The sequence below is a fragment of the Pezoporus occidentalis genome, unplaced genomic scaffold (assembly GCF_034315485.1).
Source record: "Pezoporus occidentalis ecotype Australia unplaced genomic scaffold, CSIRO_AGI_Poc_V1 ctg15, whole genome shotgun sequence".
In the NCBI taxonomy this organism is placed as follows: domain Eukaryota; kingdom Metazoa; phylum Chordata; class Aves; order Psittaciformes; family Psittacidae; genus Pezoporus; species Pezoporus occidentalis.
Genome location: NW_026913316.1, coordinates 6,798,292 through 6,818,078, shown reverse-complemented (window position 1 = coordinate 6,818,078; position 19,787 = coordinate 6,798,292).

Sequence of the window (19,787 nt, the reverse complement as noted above, 5' to 3'; positions counted from 1 at the left end):
GTTCATCTAGCAGTATTGGTTGTTAGAGAAAGTTTTCTAGACAGAGATAGATACAAGACTTTGTATCAGTGGCAACAAAATTTTTTTACTCAAAAAAAAAAACCAAAACAAAACCCAAAACAAACTATAAAAAACTCACCCCACTCCAAAAAAAAAAAAAAAAAAAAAAGGAGCAGGTATTGATTTTAGTAGCTCTTTTTGCTAGATTGGAAAGGCAATATGATTTTGTAGAAGAATTTGCTCTGCCTAAACTACATAAAGTTACAATGCTCTTCCTCCTACAGATGTAGTGACCAGTTTAACAACAGGGGAACATTCCTCACTTTTGAGGGTGACAGATTTAGACAGGAGTAAAAATAAAGCCAGTCAAAACTGTAAGCTGTTTTCTATCCAGACTTCCAGATGTTAAAGTCCCTATGCTAGGAACAATATTAGTAACAAATGAGATTAATATGCATTTTTTTTTCTTGCCTTACCTTTTTAGTAAAGCTCTTTGAAATTCTATACATGAGTTTTTCTCCTGTTTGCTAACATGTACCTCTTTAGGCATGACTGGAAGTTTACCCCCCCAAAAAACAACCTAGCATGCAAGGGTTTGGCCACTTCCAGGAATTGAAGAAAAGAAGATCTCAGAAATATGATGCTGACAGTGAGAAGTCTCAACTGTAATGAGATGATCAAGGGAAAACAACCAGTTGGCTGCACCTGTAGAAGCTCAGAGAGTTTTTGTAAGAACTGATTACAATTTTGAGTTGTTTACACATTAAAGACCATGTGTCCTAATTTTCAAGGAGATTCTGGATGAAGTGCAGGGGATCAAACTGGGACAGGATTACAGGGTGTAATGCAGCACTACTTAGGTATCCCTGACCTAATTAAGAGAAAGTGGGATTTTGTAAACAAAAGTAACTCAGGTGCTGAGTTTAGCAAAACTTTCATGTTAAACATTGAATTGCTGAGGTGAGTAGATTGAGAGAGGACGCCTGCAACACCGGAGTGGAGCGGGGAGAGATCAGCGTCCAGGAGCCGCAACTCAGAGCGACAAAAGCCATTGAGGAGGAAGCCTCAAGTCCCCAACAGGACTTGCCCAGCAGCCGGCAGCTCAGCTGTCGCGAGCAGCTGACTCACCGGGGGCGGAACCAGCAGGCTCGGCGGCAGCTGAGAGCGGTTAAAAACCTGCCCGGGGAGCGCGAAGGACTGGGAGCGGCGAACAGAGTCGAGGTAGTTTGCGCGGCAGTTCGAGCGGGCAGGCGATGGGGTGACCGCCTGGTCAAGAGGACTCGACTGGAGCGCAGGAGGAGGAAGGACTGCTTGCTTGTGCGGAGAGACGTAGACGGACCGATGGACTAGATAGATCATGGTCATCACTCGATCAAAACCTGTAGTTAGGAATAACGTGGGTACCCAGACCGAGCCTTCCTGCAGACATGCGGCCGTGCAGGTCTCTGGCTGCAGTGAATGCCTGAGCCTGGCGCTTGTATCAGAGAGAGCCAGTGACACCCTTGTGTGCGGTGTCAGCAAGTAGATGACCTGCTAAAGCAGGTGGTTGAACTGAGGGAGGACTTTGAAAGGTTGAGAGCTCTCAGAGAGTGTGAAAGTGAAATTGATTGGTGGAGCCAGACCCTAAGGCAAGGGCAGAGGGAAGTGGTTGAATAAGTGATAGATCCCCTTCCCTCCTACCATCAGATAGAAGGAGTAAACTTAAGGAGGAAGTATGGAGGGAGGTCCCTCCTTGGAGAGGTAAGCGAAAACCCTCGCAATCCCTTCTTTCCTCCCAGTTGCCCTTGAATAACAGGTATGAGGTCTTGGAACTACAGGGCCAGGTAAATAGAGATGGAGGGGTAGATCCATCTAGTGAGTCACCTAGGGCTTGTCACTCACCCCCATGCCTTAGAACTTTCTCAACCAAGAAGAAAAGAAGAGTAATTGTGGTGGGTGACTCCCTTCTGAGGGGAAGAGAAGGGCCTGTTTGTCGACCAGATCCATCCCACAGGGAAGTCTGCTGCCTACCTGGGGCTTGGATTGGAGATGTTAAAAGGAAACTCTCTGATCTGGTGCAGCCCTCTGACTACTATCCACTGCTGTTTTTTCAGGTTGGTAGTGATGAAATTATTACAAGCAGGGCAAGGGCAATGAAGAGACTTCAGGGCCCTGGGATGGCTGGTTAGAGGGTCTGGAGCACAAGTGGTGTTTGCCTCCATACCTGTCACAAGCAAAGGTGAAGAGATAAATAGGAAGAGACTGCAGATTAATATATGGCTATGGGACTGGTGCCAAAGGCAGGGGTTTGGATTTTTCAATCGTAGGCTGCTACATGAGACACCTGGTTTGCTGGTGGCAGGTGGGATACACCAGTCCCAGAGGGGGAAAAGGTTTTGGGGGCAGGACTTAGCAGGGCTCATTGACAGGGCTTTAAACTAGATATGAAGGGGGAAGGGGAGATAACTGGGCCTGTTAGGGACAAGCCCAAGAGAAACATGCTAGGGCTTGAAGGATGGTGGACTAGGGAGAACTCTCAATCTATTGTTTCATTTGAGGGAAAGGGTAGTTGTTTAAACCCTGTCCTGCAGGGGAAAAAGGGTACCTGGGCAAGAGTTAGTAGAGCTCACTCACAGAGCTCTAGGTTAGATTCGAAGTGCGAGGGGGTTGTAGCTGGGTTTGAACTAGTGGGGCAATGTTCTAGTGTTAATGAAGACCAGAAGGCCTCCCACCTTCCAAGGGTGCCACTAGCATGCTCTGCTTGCTCCCTGAAATGCCTGTTCACCAATGCATGCAGCATGGGGAATAAACAGGAGGAGTTAGAAGTCTGTGTGCAGTCTAAAGGTTATGAGCTGGTGGCAATTACAGAGACATGGTGGGACAGCTCACATGACTGGAATGTGGTCATGGATGGCTATGTCCTTGTTAGGAAAGATAGATCAGCAAAGCGAGGTGGTGGAGTTGCTCTTTATGTGAAAGAGCGACTGGAATGTATTGAGTTCTGTCCAGGGGTAGACAAGGAGCAAGTGGAAAGTCTGTGGGTGCAAATTAAGGGACAGGCTGGTATGGGTGATACAGTTGTGGGGGTCTATTATAGACCTCCTGATCAGGACAAAGGAGTTGATGAGGCTTTCTACAGGCAACTGAAAGCAGCCTCATGACTACATGCCTTGGTCCTTATGGGGGATTTTAACTACCCTGATATTTGCTGGAAGACTTACACAGCCGATCATTCACAGTCTAGGAGGTTCCTCCAGTGCATTGATGATAAGTTCTTAATGCAAATGGTGGACAAACCAACTAGGAGAGGAGTGCTGCTGGATCTGGTACTCACCAACAAGGAGGGTCTGGTTGAAGTAGTGACGATCAATGGCAGCCTGGGCTGCAGTGACCATGAGATGGTGGAGTTTAGGATCCTGTGTGGGAGGAATAGAATACCTAGCAAAGCCACATTTCTGGATTTCCAAAGGGCCAACTTTGGCCTCTTCAGTCAATTGCTAAGGGAAGTCTCATGGCAAAGGGCACTAGGTGGTAAAGGGGCTCAAGATAGTTGGTCAGCATTCAAGAACCACTTCTTCCAAGCTCAGGATCAGAGTGTCCCAGTGAGTAGGAAGTCAAGTAGGGTAGCCAGGAGACCAGCATGGTTAAACAAGGAACTGCTGGGCAAACTTGTATGGAAAAAGAGAATCTATGGATTATGGAAGGAGGGGCTGGCCACTTGGGAGGAATGTAAGACAGCTGTTAGAGGCTGTAGGGAAGCAATTAGGACAGCTAAGGCCTCCTTGTCCTTAACCTGACTTGCCAGATTAAGTTCCAATAGAAAGGGCTTCTTCAAATACATAGCGAATAAAACTAACACAAGAAGCAGTATAGGCCCACTGCTGAATGAGGTGGGTGCCCTGAAGACAGAGGCTTTAAAGAAGGCAGAGGTGTTGAATGCCTTCTTTGCCTCTGTCTTTACTCCTGCAGACTCTCCCTGGGGGACCCAGATTCCTACAGCCCCAGAAGGAGTCAGGATAAAGGAGGAGTTTGCTTTGGTAGATGAGGATTGGGTTAGGGATCAGTTAAGTAATCTGGACATCTATAAATCGATGGGTCCAGATGGAATACACCCGCGGGTGCTGAGGGATCTGGCGGAGGTCATTGCTGAGCCACTCTCCATCATCTTTGGTAAGTCATGGGAAGCAGGAGAGGTGCCTGAGGATTGGAGGATGGGAAATGTCACACCAGTCTATAAGAAGGGCAAGAAAGAGGACCCAGGTAATTATAGACCGGTCAGCTTTCCCTCCATCCCTGGAAAGGTGATGGAACAACTTATTCTTGACACCATCTCTAGGCATATCAAGGATGAGGGGGTCATTAAGAGCAGCCGACATGGCTTTACCAAGCAGAAGTCATGTTTGACCAACATTATAGCCTTCTATGAGCAAGTAACTAGGTGGCTGGATGATGGTAGAGCGGTAGATGTGGTTTTTCTTGATTTCAGTAAGGCATTTGATACTGTCTCCCACAGCATCCTCATAGATAAGCTAAGGAAGTGTGGGCTTGATGATCAGGTAGTGAGGTGGATCAAGAACTGGTTGAAAGGAAGAAGGCAGAGAGTTGTGGTTAATGGGGCAGAATCTAGCTGGAGGTCTGTGACTAGTGGAGTCCCTCAGGGGTCGGTGCTGGGACCAGTGCTGTTTAATATTTTCATCAACGACCTGGATGAGGGAGCTGAGTGTACCCTCAGCAAGTTTGCTGATGATACTAAACTGGGAGGAGTGGCGCTGACACACCAGAGGGCTGTGTTGCCATTCAGTGAGACCTGGACAGGTTGGAGAGTTGGGCAGGGAGGAACTTGATGAAATTCAACAAGGGCAAGTGTAGTCTTGCATCTGGGGAAGAACAGCCCCCTGTACCAGTACAGGTTGGGGGCTGACCTGCTGGACAGTAGTGAAGGGGAAAGGGACCTGGGGGTCCTGGTGGATAGGAGGATGACCGTGAGCCAGCAATGTGCCCTTGTGGCCAAGAAGGCCAATGGCATCCTAGGGTGCATTAGAAAGGGTGTGGTTAGTAGGTCAAGAGAGGTTCTCCTCCCCCTCTACTCTGCCTTGGTGAGGCCGCATCTGGAATATTGTGTCCAGTTCTGGGCCCCACAGTTCAAGAAGGACAGGGAATTGCTTGGAAGAGTCCAGCGCAGAGCCACAAAGATGATTAAGGGAATGGAACATCTCTCTTATGAGGAGAGGCTGAAGGAGCTGGGACTCTTTAACTTGGAGGAGACTGAGGGGTGACCTCATCAATGTTTACAAATATGTAAAGGGTGAGTGTCAGGATGATGGAGCTAGGTTTTTTTCATTGATGTCCAGCGATAGGACAAGGGGCAGTGGGTGTAAACTGGAGCATAGGAGGTTCCATGTGAACATCAGGAAAAATTTCTTTACTGTGAGAGTGACGGAGCACTGGAACAGGTTGCCCAGGGGGGTTGTGGAGTCTCCTACGTTGGAGATATGCAAGGCCCGCCTGGACAAGTTCCTGTGTGATGTACTCTAGGTTACCCTGCTCTTGCAGGGGGGTTGGACTAGATGATCTTTTGAGGTCCCTTCCAACCCTTAGGATTCTGTGTGATTCTGTGTGAAACAATCCTGCTCAAAAATGACATTTGTTTTACTCTGCTGTAATGACTTAGGTTTTCCTTACCCTTGGACCCTGGGGTATTGACATGTTTGTACTTTATCTTTTTTTTTAATTTTTAAAAAGAGTGATGGAAAAATGTTGTGTAAACTTTCAAAGACTTCTGACACAAGCTCCAAAGCCCAGATAATCAGGGCTTTTCCTAATGCTGTATCATTAGGTTAAGTTCAAAATGCTACTACGGTACTACTGTTACAGTAGATATCACGGTAATTAAAACACTTGAATGAGCACTTCTGTGAATGCATTTCATAGGGCCCACAAAGTGCTAAATGCACACCAGCAACTATTTATAAAAGCTATGCATTAGCTTTTGTCTGACTCAGTATAGGGCTCTCTGGACTTATTTGGAACTGGAGAAAAACGTATGGCAGATTTGTGCTTTTTATTTCAATCTATGTAATGAAAGCAGATGGGAATCAAGTTGGCAATTCGTTTTAATGATTTAGTTGGCTAATTTGTCCCAGATTTGCTCATCCCTTTAACTTTTGTTTATGGTTTGAAGAACCTGCAAGTATTTTCCCTTTGTGCAGTAAAGAATACAGAAAGTGGTAGTTGGGTCAGCCTGGTATTTTTCTGAATTTTGTCTTTAATACCAGCTGTCACTAGCGGAGAATTCATTCTTTCCTGTAGTCACATTTATAGAACTGGAGTTTAGCTCTCTGCTTTGTCTAATTGGCATTATAATTCACAGCCAGTCAGCATATTAGTGTTTCAGTTTCCCATTTAAAATCATGGCAAAACACACATAACTATAATGGGCTGAAATTTTTATGTTTCAACAATTATATTTTGTAATGCCTAACTAACAATGATTATTCTCTCAAAAGAGATCATTGACATGGAAAGAAATTGTCAATATTAGGTTAGATATTTTTCCACAGGGGAAAGAGACCTTTGAAGTTCATCCTTTCATCCAAAGCCTCAGACTGGTATTCTGTCTGGCCGTCCTTTGTGGCCACCTCTTTCTTCCTCACTGCATTCTGTTTTCTTACTCTCTGTTCATTCAGTTAAAAAGTAGCTGTTAGCCTTTCCTTTCTTTTGCTTTCCCTCTCATTGCCTCTTTCTGCTGTCTCTGTCCTTCACCGTCTAGTCCAAGCTGCTGCTTCTCAATCAGTTAGACTCTATGTAACTCTGTTCTGGTCTCTATCTCTGATGGATACTCAGCTCTCCTGCTGTTTAATTACATGTGTTCTTCTCTTTCTTCAGTCAGTATAAGATCTACATTTTCTTGAGCAAGTAGTATTGTGTATTGTGGAGTACTCGAGTCCAACCTGATTTTTAAAAAAGTGCTGAAGCCTTCCCTATTCCCTGGCACATTATTGTACAAAAAAAGCCACTATCCAGTCAACATACTGACTTTTTTCCCTTGTTTGTTCTTTCTTCATCACATAGACGTTAAAGCCTTTGGGAAAGGAACCTTTTCTCTTGAGACTCCTTTCTTAGCACTCTGTGCATTTGCCATCCTCTGTAAAGGAATGGGTGTGTAACTAAACATGAAGCTTATCCTTCCAGAATTAATCAGTATTGTCAAGGGTTGTACACAGGAGGAAAAGTATAAAGATATACATGTTTCAAGCTGCAATATGCCTCATCGTTAAGGGAAAATGTGTTCTGCTTAATTCTTAACATGTGCAGATAAACTTTTATGAATTTGAGTACACACTTGTATTTCCATTCAAAACCAAACAAGAAAACTTGTCAAGCTGAAGTATATGACCTGTAAACAAAGACAAATATCAATAACCATTTATTTAAACATTATTTAGTCCATGTGAAATCTATCAGAGTGACAGATGGAAAGTGAGATTTTTCTGCCTATGTCTTTGGTCTAGCACGAGCAGGTGGTTAACTCTTTGGCAAGAAACTGTGATAGTTATTAGACCTCTATTCCCTGTGCTAAGAAGAATAAAGTTTTAACAGTGATGTGTCTGCCCACTCAGTAGGAAATCTGAGGCAACCACATAATCACCAGTTAAATCTGTAAGCAGTTTTGGTTTTAAACACAAAGGTGTGATAAAGAACCACTTTCACTGTACTCAGCAGACAAGCCATGACAAAATAGCAACAATTATATCTTTTCTCAATAACACAAGTTCTAGCAGTTTGTATTGATACCCAGTGACGTATCCAGGGTGTCAAAAGCTCTGCCTTGAGCTTCCAGGAAGAGACTGAAGGTTATTTCTGCGTGCTGTGGTAGAATGCTTTTAAATTTTTCAAATCAATCTTCCTAAAAATGAATCGGAATGGGGAAAAAAAACCAAAACAGCAAAACAAACCAAACAAAAAAAAAAACAACCCAACCCACAACTCATCCAAAAGCAAGAGCCAGATATTAATTACGTTTTGCACTAGTATGTAAAGATGACCTTTTGTCTATGTTGAGTGAAAAAAAAAAAAAAAGACATTTTTGCAGTTAGTTTTTGATTTAGAATTCCCTTTCAGGAGCTCTGCATTTATTTCAAGTTAAAGCATTTCATACAGATGCTGTTAGCACAACTGATTATTATAAGCTTTTTTTCCCTTAAGTGATATAAGTCAGAGCTTTGCCATTGTTATATTGTTGTCAGCCTGGAATAATGAATTAAGTTCTTCTCACATTTTTGTAACTTGCATGCATATATGTCACTGGAATATGTTGCAAATCTGATTTGTTTTGGCTGATAAAACATTTACTTTTTTAGTACTTAAGAGGATTTCTTTGATATTTCTTATACACGGTTTCTTTCTTCTTTCATTCCTTCTTTTCTTCTTTCCTTTTGTCATTCTCTTGAAAAAAAAAAAAACAAAAAAACACCCCAAACCCTGTGCTGAGTCACTTGGTTGTTTTTGTCTTTCTAGTAGTCTGTTCCTGCCCTTATTAAAGTAATTGGAAAATCAGCAATTAATTTCAGATGTGCAGGATGTGAAGGTGATGCTGAACTTACTTGTCCTGAAGGATATCTGATTCCCTGTCTGCTACCTACAGGGCTGAGTCTAACTAAACAGGGGGAGTTAAGGTTAGAAATAAGGAGGCTCTTTACTGTGAGAGTGGTGAGGCACTGGAAAAGGTTGCCCAAAAAAGTTACTATGCTCCATCCCTGGTGGTGTTCAAGGCCAGGTGTGACAGAGCCTTGGGCGACATTGTCTAGTGCGAGGTGTCACTGCCCATGGTAAGGGGGGTTGGAGCTAGATTATCTTAAGGTCATTTCCAACCCAAACCATTCTATGATTCTATGAAACTTTGAGAGGTGTCCTAGTTCATGGGGAGAGTCACCTGATGTGCAGTCTAGCTGCAGTTTAGAGACAGCTCAAATTGAGCAGATGCTGATGGTAATATTTACATAGTGAAGTAACTGCCTGCTAGTCAACAGCGTAGACAAGACAGATATTTTCATTTTAGCTCTGGTGCCTTGATCTTCAGCTTGATCTTCTGTCAGTACTTTAGCTAGCTTTTATTTTTGGGCTTTCAAACCACCTTTCAAAATATTTTCCAAGGCATGTTCACTTGCTTGTAAGTGAGCCAGGAGCTTTCCAGCTCTCAGGTTCACCACAGGGCATGAAGCCTGTTGCTTCTCAGTCAGACTGAGCCAAGGTATGGCTGGGGGTAAAGTCTATCCACCACAAACTCTCCCACCATGCATGGCCTAAAGAAGATGGTTAAACACTGGATTGCCTTGGTGTCTCATAGGTCATGCCCCTGTTCTCATCATGGCAAATATCAACAGGAAGAATAAAACCAAAGGAAACAGTGATTAGCTGAGCAATATTACACTAACAAATGGGTGCTGGTACACTTGGTTAGTTATTCAGTACCTGCTAGAGGTCTACTCTAAAATTATGAGCTTCAGGCTTGAAGAATATTTCTGTGGTTTGTGCAGTTACTGCCATGACTGTTCAGTGGCTTGTTCAGGAAAACAGAGATGAAGCCTGCCTTATTAGTATTCTGAGATATACTTTTTTTTTGCAGTCACAATCCTAAGTCAGAAAATGTGTTGTTAATTTTTATTAACTGGGATCAGCAGTAGCAGTCACCGGTGCTGTGGTTGTGATTTTAGCCTGAGAACAACACTGATAACACCAATGGTTTTAGTTGTTGCAAAGTAATGTTTACTCAGATCAAGGACTTTTTTCAGTCTCATGCTCTGCCAGTGAGGAGGGGTATGGGAAGCTGTGAGGAAGCAGAGACAGGACACCTGATCCAAAGTAACCAAAGGGGTATTCCATATCACAGCACATCATACCCAGTATAGAAACTGGGGGGAGTCACTTGGAAGGCCCAGATCGCTGCTCGGGTCAGGCTGGGTATCAGTCAGCAGGTGGTGAGAGGTTGTATTCTCTTCCCTTGTTATTTCCCTTATCATCATTATTATTACTGGTGGTAGCAGTAGTGTGTTTGTGTTATACCTTAGTTACTGGACTGTTCTTATCTCAACCTGTGGGAGTTAAATTCTTTCAGTTCTCCTCCCCATCACTCTGGGAGAGGGGGGAAGAGGAAGGGAGTGAAAGAGTGGCTCTACAGTTCTGAGCTACCAGCTGCGCTTAAACCATGACACTTGGAATATTCTGTTTTGCTTTCTGTTTGCTAAATACACTTTTTCTCATGTAGGACATATCATACCACTAGTACCTTCAAAGTTCACAACAAAGTTGACACTCATATTTCCGTTGGCATTTTAGACTGAAGTTAATTAACATTTTTATAGGAGCAATAATTAACATTTTATGAGCTGGATTCCCTTATCCCTTGAATCTACTTTGGCTTCACTTCATACTGGAGCATATAAGTAGCTAATATTACAAAATACTAATGTTCAATTTGCGTTTAAGGGCAAAATTAACTTCATAAACACTGCTGAATTGCACTGATACTACAGAGTTCCATTTGAACAAAAAGAAATGGCAGGAAGCCTTTAGCACCAGTCCAAGTTGATAAGCTAACAATGAATAATTATTATTCTGTAAATGTTATTCTGATTGCTGTTATGCTAGCTAATATTGTCTTAGTGATATGGTAGACTCTCAACTATCTGTATCTATGTTGTTTTATATTTAGATTGCAAGCAAATAGGGGCAGGCCTCTTTGGTCTAGTGTACTCCTAGCAAAATGGGGTTTGGAATATCAGGCTGAAGTGCTATCTCAGGTGAAAATTTTAATTGTAATCGTTGATCCATCAGTAACCCTCCAAAGTCTAATTTCTTTTTACCTTCAGTAGCACTTTTGACAACTGCAGACACAGGGACCCAGATTTCCAGCAATAATAACAACATGTGTATTAGTGCCTTTTTAGACAGTACTTTTCATTATATGTAAACTGCAATAAAATAGATATCTGTTGTATCTGGTTCAATTTCTGCAGTGTCTATTCTCTGCACGAGTGTTTTTCCATGTAAGATGTCCCTTTAATTTAAAAGGAACAATTATTGTCCTTAGTTCTATTATTAAAGAATGGTGCTGAGAGTGCACCATTATTGGTTCCCTGTAGCAAAATAAGGAGAAATGAGAATGTGAAATCATGCTGTTCTTAATGTTTTTATGACCAAAATAGCATATTTTTTTTCAGATTTCAGCTCATGTATAGCTATTATATGTACAGCTATTTTCTCTTAAACATTCCTTATCAATAGAGTATTTCAGTGCCAGTTCTTTCACCTCCCTCGGTCTTGGTCTTCTTGTGATGAATGGTCTGATGCATATGTTGTGCAATATATCTTAGCTTTTCTTACCACACTTGAAAGAAGTATCTCATTAAGGAAAAAATCTTATTTTTTCAACTTTGACATTTTAAAAATAATTTAACTTAAGCAAAACTCTTGCAGAATTATACAACAACAAAAAAAAAACCCACAACTGTTCAAGGTTTACCTACTCAATATTTAACTCCTTCTTCTTAAATTCTATAGGAAACCTAAAGAAGTACTGAAAGTTTGCTCAGCTACATTAGGTATTGGAACAAATGTCTCTTGCGATTTGTTTTACCTGCCTCCTGATACTGTTTGAAGAATCATGAAGCCTAGTTCACAGAAAGAATGGAGACTGTGAAAAACAGTGTAATCTGTATTATCTCCTGGAGAGATCACATAGATTGGAGCATTATGTCATTTAATGTGCATGGGTTTAAGGCACTTTCTTGGCTCCAGCTGGCTAGGACAAATGTTCTCCTTCAGAGTCCCTTGCCTAAGAAACCCCAGGGGGTTAGACTGAATATCAAAGGAAGACAAATGCAATATATGACCTTGCTTCTAGTCAAAATGTGGTGAACTAAAAATCAATGTAATTTCTGCAGCATCGCTTCATATGTAAACTTCAGATAATTTATTAGCTGAAAGGAAAAGAAATAATAGATTTGATTGCTGATGATACTGGGGCAAATTGCGGGTTTACAGACATGGGTAAGCAGTTGAAAGTTTCAAAAGCCAACCTCTTTAATCTTCTTCACCTGTGTTGTAATGCTGTCTTAAAATGCAACTTTTTAATGCTAGACCTTTGACAGACAAAATAGTGTCAAGTAAATACATCAATGCCAATGAGGAACAACATTCATTTTGAAAAGAAAGTTAAACCTTTTGCACAATAAAGAGAAAATACAATGAGTCACAAATAATAATTTAAAAAAAAAAACAAACCAAAAACAAGTTCAAGGAGGAAAAATACACTTTTTTCTACGGTCTGATGACAATTAATGAATTCCCTAGATGGCTGTTTGCAGCTTAGAATAACAAACTTGATTACTTGCCATGATGCAAATGGAAATCTAGTAGTTTTTCATCATATTCTCATGACAGAAAAGAGAGGTAAAGCTGTGTTTACATAGTTTGAAGTTATTAAAACACACCTATTTCAAGATCAAGAATTGTAAATTGAGGAACAATAGAAAAGATAAAGTCTATGTAGTTTCCTGTTTTGATTTAATCTCTTAGCACCTTTAGAATGCCCAACACAAACAAAATAATTTCAGTTATCAATAACACCTTTACAGAATTTGTCAGGGAAGGTAACTGTTCTCTCAGTAAACACTGGTACCAGAGCTGGCCTAAATGGCCATTGCTGTTATAGCTGTTCACAGTCTGTCAGTTATTATCTCTCTCTCAAAAAAAAAAAAAATATTTTCTGCAACTTGCTCAATAAATTTCATAAAGCGTGATTAAAAAAGTTATTTCAGCATTTTGGCTGGGCAAATAATCATTCTCCTCTTCCATCTCCAGCTTGTTGTTATAGTTTGAGAATTTTCTGTATATACTGAAGTATGATGAAGGGATTTTTATGAGATCACCCCTTCCACATACATCTCTGTGACAATATAATGCTTGTACAAGAGAGTGCTGTTACCAGTTGTCATTGTGACAGGTATACAAGCTGGCCAAGTTCAAATGGACTAGAGGACGTAACTAAGAATGTTGTGATAAGTGGCTGTACTAATAAACAGATCTGAAAGTGCGCTATCCATGTCAAATCAAGTCATGTCACCATTCATTACAGAGTGAGATTAGATCTTGAATACCTGACAACAGAAGAAGCCTAACACAAACCATCCCCAGACAGAACGTCTGGAGGCATTACTGAAGGTATGTATAAATTAGGCAAAAAAATCCATGATGAACATGGGCCTTATTCTCTTATCTCTGACATTTCAGGTTAGAGCTTCTCCCGGGAGAGCAGAACAGAAGTCTTGTCATTGTTCTCACTGTTCTGTGAATTCATTGCAAATGACAGCATAGTGGGAGCTGTAAATTCGTTAATAATGTCCCTTTCAATCAGTAGAAGAATAAAGTCCACTGGAAGAAGTGTATATCTTGCCAAGTTTATTCCTGTGTTTTCAGTCTGTCTGAATAGATCAAAAATATGGTCATCACACAGTTTCCTGAGAACCGCAGAAGTCAGAAAGGTCCTCTGTAGGTCATCTGGTCCAAACTCCTTGTTAGTTTTCCAACAGCAGGTCAGATCAGATGTAGCTTCTTCCTTTCAAGTGTTGAAAATCTCCAAGATGGGCATTCCTCACCTCTGCACCTAGTTCAGAGCTACACTATGCCGCTACTAAAGAAACGTTTGCCCATCTTCACGTCTCAATGTCCTGTTTGTGACCATTGCTACCTACATACTGGACTGGAAAAGAAAACTGTCATGACCACGTTCTGGTGCATAAATTTTCCATAATCTGTGGTTTGTAGACTGTCTATTCAGAATTTATGCCCTAGGTCAGGAGGGATGCTGTGCTGAACAGAAACTCAAGTTGCAACACCCAAAACAGCTGGTTTACCATTCATCAAAATGAGGTTAAAGTCTGGAAAAGCTCTTTGGGAACACAGGCTGACTGGTTAGTAGTGGATTTCCTTACAGTGTGTCCTGTTGACCCCAGTGATGTTTCTGGAGTGTAATGAAAAGATCAGATAGGAACATGATTTTCTTTCAAACCAAAGGATGCATCATGAATTTTCTTCAAACCATATTTTCATATGTATAATGCACCCATTCTTAAGCTGGGAGGGACAATGCAAAGCACAAATACAGTGTAGATACATGGCTGGGACTTAGAAGCAGTGTTGTGATTATGCCTTTGTGCAGACAGATTTAGGTTTGATATTCATAGGTGTTGGTATGAAGTCTGTTGTAGGAAACCTGTGCTGTGTTTCAGGACTCAGGTGCTTAAGACATTCCTAGAATCAATGGGGGAGATGATGTGTTTGTTCCTAATTGCCATGTGTTTATTTTATGGGGTAAAGAGTTAGATTAGATTGTATGATAAAGCCATGCAAACTTTGAAAAAAAGAATCTGCATTTTTTGGTATGTATGTTTAAAAATACATGCGCACACATATGCACATACAGACAGTCAGCAGTTATTGTTAACCAATCTTAATTTTCCAGATTTATTATACATGACTGGCATTTACTTAAGAAACATATATGTATATGTATGCATTTGCAATATGTTTCTTCATCTATGAATCAGACCATCTGTCTGTCATTTCACTGTAATATTCTGTCATTTGATGAGATTAACTGGTACTAGCAGTGTCTTTTTAGTTCTTCTCCATGGTAAATCTGTAAACTGAATGCCCTTTAATCTAAAACTTACTTGGAAAGTTTAGGTGGAAACCACATCACATTGGGTTTATAGATCTATTTTTGACTGTGTCCAGGAGTTAGTATGCTTATAAATGGAGTGTGGTGTTCACTAAGTGCATGTTTATTATGTAGTGTGCTATTACCTTAGCAGCTAAGGAAGCTTTGCCTTTTGTCCCTTTATGGGAGCTAGAGCAATACCAGAAACACTTTTTCTCACTTCATTAAATTTAGATACAATTTAACGTTTTTTAAAGCCATGCCCCTAGTAACACTAATGTTATTGCAGTGCATTTGGTACCTTGTGCTAGTTAGCTGTAGAACGAACCCACTGCTGTTATCTCTATGTGCAATTATGTATCTTAATTTGTACATAGTTTTAACTTTTAAATAAATTCCTTGTTCAAATTAAATAATTTATAATAAATAATATCAGATGCACACAAAACAGATCAACCTACTGGCAATAATGTGACTTGGGGATTTCTTTCTTTTTGGATTCTTCCTCCGAAAAGGAGTTGAGAGAGAGCATATTGGTTTTGCTAAAACTATTGTGAATTACCAAAGGATAATATTAATAGGAAATAAAGCCCTGTATTAAATTATTTTCTGATTAAAAAAAAATCAATATTAGGTATTTGTTTTTAAACAGAAAAACTCACTTTTTCTATTTTGTTATTCATCTATACTGATTTTTACGAAATTGCAAAGCAATCACTATTAGAAAAAGAGCTTTTTTTTAGCTTTCTTCATTCCATCAAATCAGTTGTTTCTTAGGTTTTGAAGTTGAAGAATATCAAAAGAGTGCACGGGTTACTTAAGTATTGCATAGTATCCATACCACACACACAAAATCTGCTTTGAACCCCGTGGATTAAAAGGAAATAATGAATGCATTCTGTCTAGAACAAATGCCTTTCAAGAGGGTATTGCAGGTATATTGAAAGGACTATTGTTACAAGTTTAGTAGAATAACTACAGAGTCTTGCTTATCAATATCTCTGATTTGCATAAATTAACTAATTTTGCAAGACATGAAAACTTGAGTCACAGGACATAACATTAGAAAGCTTATACTTGTGATAATATATCTGTTTAACTCTACTTCAAAGGAAACCCAGTACCTATTGCTTCAAGGGTGGGAACTGCCTTACACAATCAATGAAATGACTGCTGAAAACAAGGAGTGATTCTAATTGACACTGAAAAATTGACTTGATAATTTAGATATATCTGGAGGTGATTCCATAAACTAAGAAATTAATTGTTATGACTGACACAGAAATCTTGCTATGCAATTATTTGGTTTTACTGATTGCTCATTTAAATAAAATAAATCTCTCTTTTTGTAAACTATTTTTTAATAAGTCATTATTTAATTAGTTTAAAAAATTATTATTAAATAATTATTTAATAAGTCATTAGTAGGTATCATATTTACAGTGAAAAAAACTACTTAAAATACTGTTTTATCCATAGGTATCTTCTCTTTCATTAACATCTCTTAACATCAATCTTTCTGTATGTTACACAGATGAGTGCAGAGAAGCCAGATATGTGCTGGTGGTTTTTTTATGTGCTCTTGCAGCTGCAGTGCTTTTTGTAAATGTTTAGCAATTGTTGCTTTTCCTTGTTTTTAATAGCATTTTAGAGTAAATAATTAAACTGGGATAGCCTGCTCCCATATATCAATTATGCTGCAAGAAAAGGTTTTATTTCTGTGCACTGCATAAACTGTACCATTTTCCTGTCTTCCTGAAGAATACGTTTAACACTGCTGCAAAAGAAAAAAAAAAAAAAAGAGGCAAATCAAACCAAACCAAACCAAAACTTGTTTTTCTTTTCCTTGTGAGGTAACTACAAGCAACTCTGGTATCATCCCCTTGTATGACATCAATGTGCTATAAGTGAGAGGCACTGTGCCAGCTCATGCTGATCAAACTCCAGAGCAAGTGAACCTGGGTTTAATCATTGATCATATAAACTGTTCTGCTGCCTCTGATAAGCCATCAAAGAACCCTAACATTTATCCTGCCATAGTATATGCCGTTGAGGATTACAGCATGATTATGAGAACAAAGTTACTTGATGGAAAGATACAATGCATTACTTTGTATGAATTCATTTAGAATTCTCAAGAAAACCTTAATCCAAACTCTCAAGAAAACCCTAGCTCCTGCTTTTCTTATTATCCTTGTGATTTTTTTTCTGGTTTATTTGCTGAGCAGTACATACTACTCTCCACTGATAACAGCATAAAAAGCAAACCAAAATTACAGCCCAGTTAATCTACTAAGACTATAGTAATCAGTGTGACTCCTGGATATAAATTCCTGGGTTTTGCCCTGAAAACCTTTTCCACATTAAGTGTTCTGCCTGCTCTCCTGAAGCAGGTTGATGGTTACTGATGTTGTTTCAAAAAAAAGATTTTTTTATATTGCTTCAAAAAATTTTGAAGCTTCAGAAATTTCAGAAAATTGAACAGTAATTGTAGAATAAACAAATCTTTACAATACATTAATGGATACCAGTGTCATGCCTTTATTTAATCCCTGAAGCCTCTGTCATGAGATGTATTTAACATGCTGTTATCTACTGCTGTTTGCCAGCGTAGTGCTCTTTTTAACTTCATTTCCTGCTCTGACTTCATGCTTTTTTTCACCATTTGAAATTTATGAGCCATTGAAGATGTTGTTTGATGTAGGTGCAGCATGGAACAGAGTAACTACTGCTGTAAAACACAAGTTTTGAGAGTGTCAATCAAATTATGCTTTCTTCATAGTAATGTGAGTTTTAATGGTATCTGTGGGAAATTGTTTAACTCATTACCCCTGTGAATGCCAAGTAACCCTGTAACTAAAATTCAGGTAACTGTGCTGAAAAATCAGAACCTCAATTCTTATCAACTGTCAAGAAACAGGCTGTGAAATACCTGTGTAGGTTATGCTACTTTAATGAAAAAACTCTAGAATTTTCAAACTCTAGGTATTGTCTTGATCCTGACAATTGTCAGAACTGGCAATTATCAGAGGATTTTCTCAATAATACACAACAGCAACTCAACAAGATCAAGACCATTTGCTATCAACAAATAGTTTTTAATAAAACACTGTCTCTGTCCCAGGGTGGTGTTTTGACAGAAGAAAGAGTAGAATAGAAGAGTAGAAGTAGACAATTACCTTGTAGGAATTGCCCTGCCTGCATCTGTTTTCTAACAGAAGAGGCAACTCACATTTACACCAACTAATGCCTAAGTAACCATTTGCTGGTCTAGGCTTGATTTATTTTTCACCAATGTTTTTGAAAAACCCTGGGTTTCACCAAACATGTCTATGTATAAATTTAGGTTCAGTGAGCAATAGTCAGAGCTAGTCAGGTTAAATCAGATACTGCAGGGACTGCTGTGCACTTATCCACATTTTCATCAATGACATTACCATTTTATTTAAATTATTATTTTTTCCCTGTATTCTGATGTATCGTAGTCAGCAGGTGTCTCTTCTTCTTAAAAAAAACAACCAAAAAACACATGCAATCACAAAATGATGACTTTTTGATTCTCAGAAAAGTAAGAAGGGGGGTCAACAGAACTACCACTTTGGACTTCTGGAGGGCAAACTCTGGCCTGTTTAGGAGTCTGGTTGGTAGAGTCCTTTGGGGCATAGTCCTGAAGGGCAAAGGAGTCTGGGAAGGCTGGGCATTCTTCAAGAAGGAAATCTTCAAGGCACATGAGCAGGCTTCCTTGTGTGCAGAAAGATGATCCAGTGGGGAAGAAGACCAGCCTGGCTGATCAGAGAGCTTTGGCTGGAACTCAGGAAAAGAGGAGAGTTTATGACCTTTGGAATAACGGGAAAGTGAATCAGGAGGATTACAAGGATGTCATGAGGTTATGCAAGGGAGAAATGAGAAGGGCTAAAGCCCTTTTAGATCTTAATTTGGCTACTGCCGTAGAAGACAATGAAAATACATAAATGCATTAGCAAGAAAAGGAGGGCTAGGGAGAATCTCCATCCTTTATTGGATGTGGGGGTAAACATAGTGACAAAGAATAAGGAATAGCCTGAGGTACTTAATGTGGTCTTTGCCTCAACTGTTAATGGTAAGACCAGTATTCTCAGAGTATCCAACCTCCTGAACTGGAAGATGGCAACAGGCCTGTCAGCCTGACTTTGGTGGTGTTAGTCTCTTTTCCCATGTGAAAAAGTGATTGGATGAAAGATAACAACCTTAAGTTATACCAGGGGAGGTTTAGATTGGATATTAAGGAAAATTTCCTCACTGGAAGGGTTACTGGGCACTGGACCAGACTGCCTAGGGAAATGGATGAGTCACCATCCCTGGAGGTATTTAACAGACAGCAGATGTGACAAGTAGGGACATGGTTTAGTAGCAGACTTGGCAGTGCTAGGTCAATGGTTATACTTGATGATCTTAAAGGTTTTTTCCAATCTAAACAGTTCCATGATTCTTTGATTCTATGATTCATAATTAATGTGTCAGGTTTTTAAATATAGGCTTTTGGGAAGGGAAGGCCCCTAGGTTTCAATCAAGAAGAAAAACTTTTCACTTTCTTAATGCATATGTTATAACACACCTAAAAAATGTGTAAAGAGATTCAGATTAAAACATGTTTGTGCCACTCCAGTCCCATCTATGCAAAAATTTCTAGCAATAAAAATATTTCTTAAGAAGGAGCTCTTAATATTTCTTTTTTATGCCCTCTTAAAGTGTAGATACTTTCATCATGCCACCTGAGAACACAATAAATATCCTTAAATTACTCTGTGTGACCCATTCCTCCTTTACATATTACTTTTTCAAAAATTACATCTTTGGTGATAATAGGAGAAAACAAACCAAACAATCCTCCACAATACTAAGTGGTGCCTGAATAGGCCACAGCAAAAAAGTCCTTTATTCACTGTCCCATGAAGATCATAGCGTATCTGAAGCAAATGTAAAAGGCTAAGTAGCTCCTTAAAGTAGAGTTTCATCAGAGAATCAGTGGGAAAACTGCCTACAGGTATTCTGCCTAGATTCTGCAAGCTGTGCTCTTTCTAAACCGATCTCTTGGGTCAATCCAGAGGTG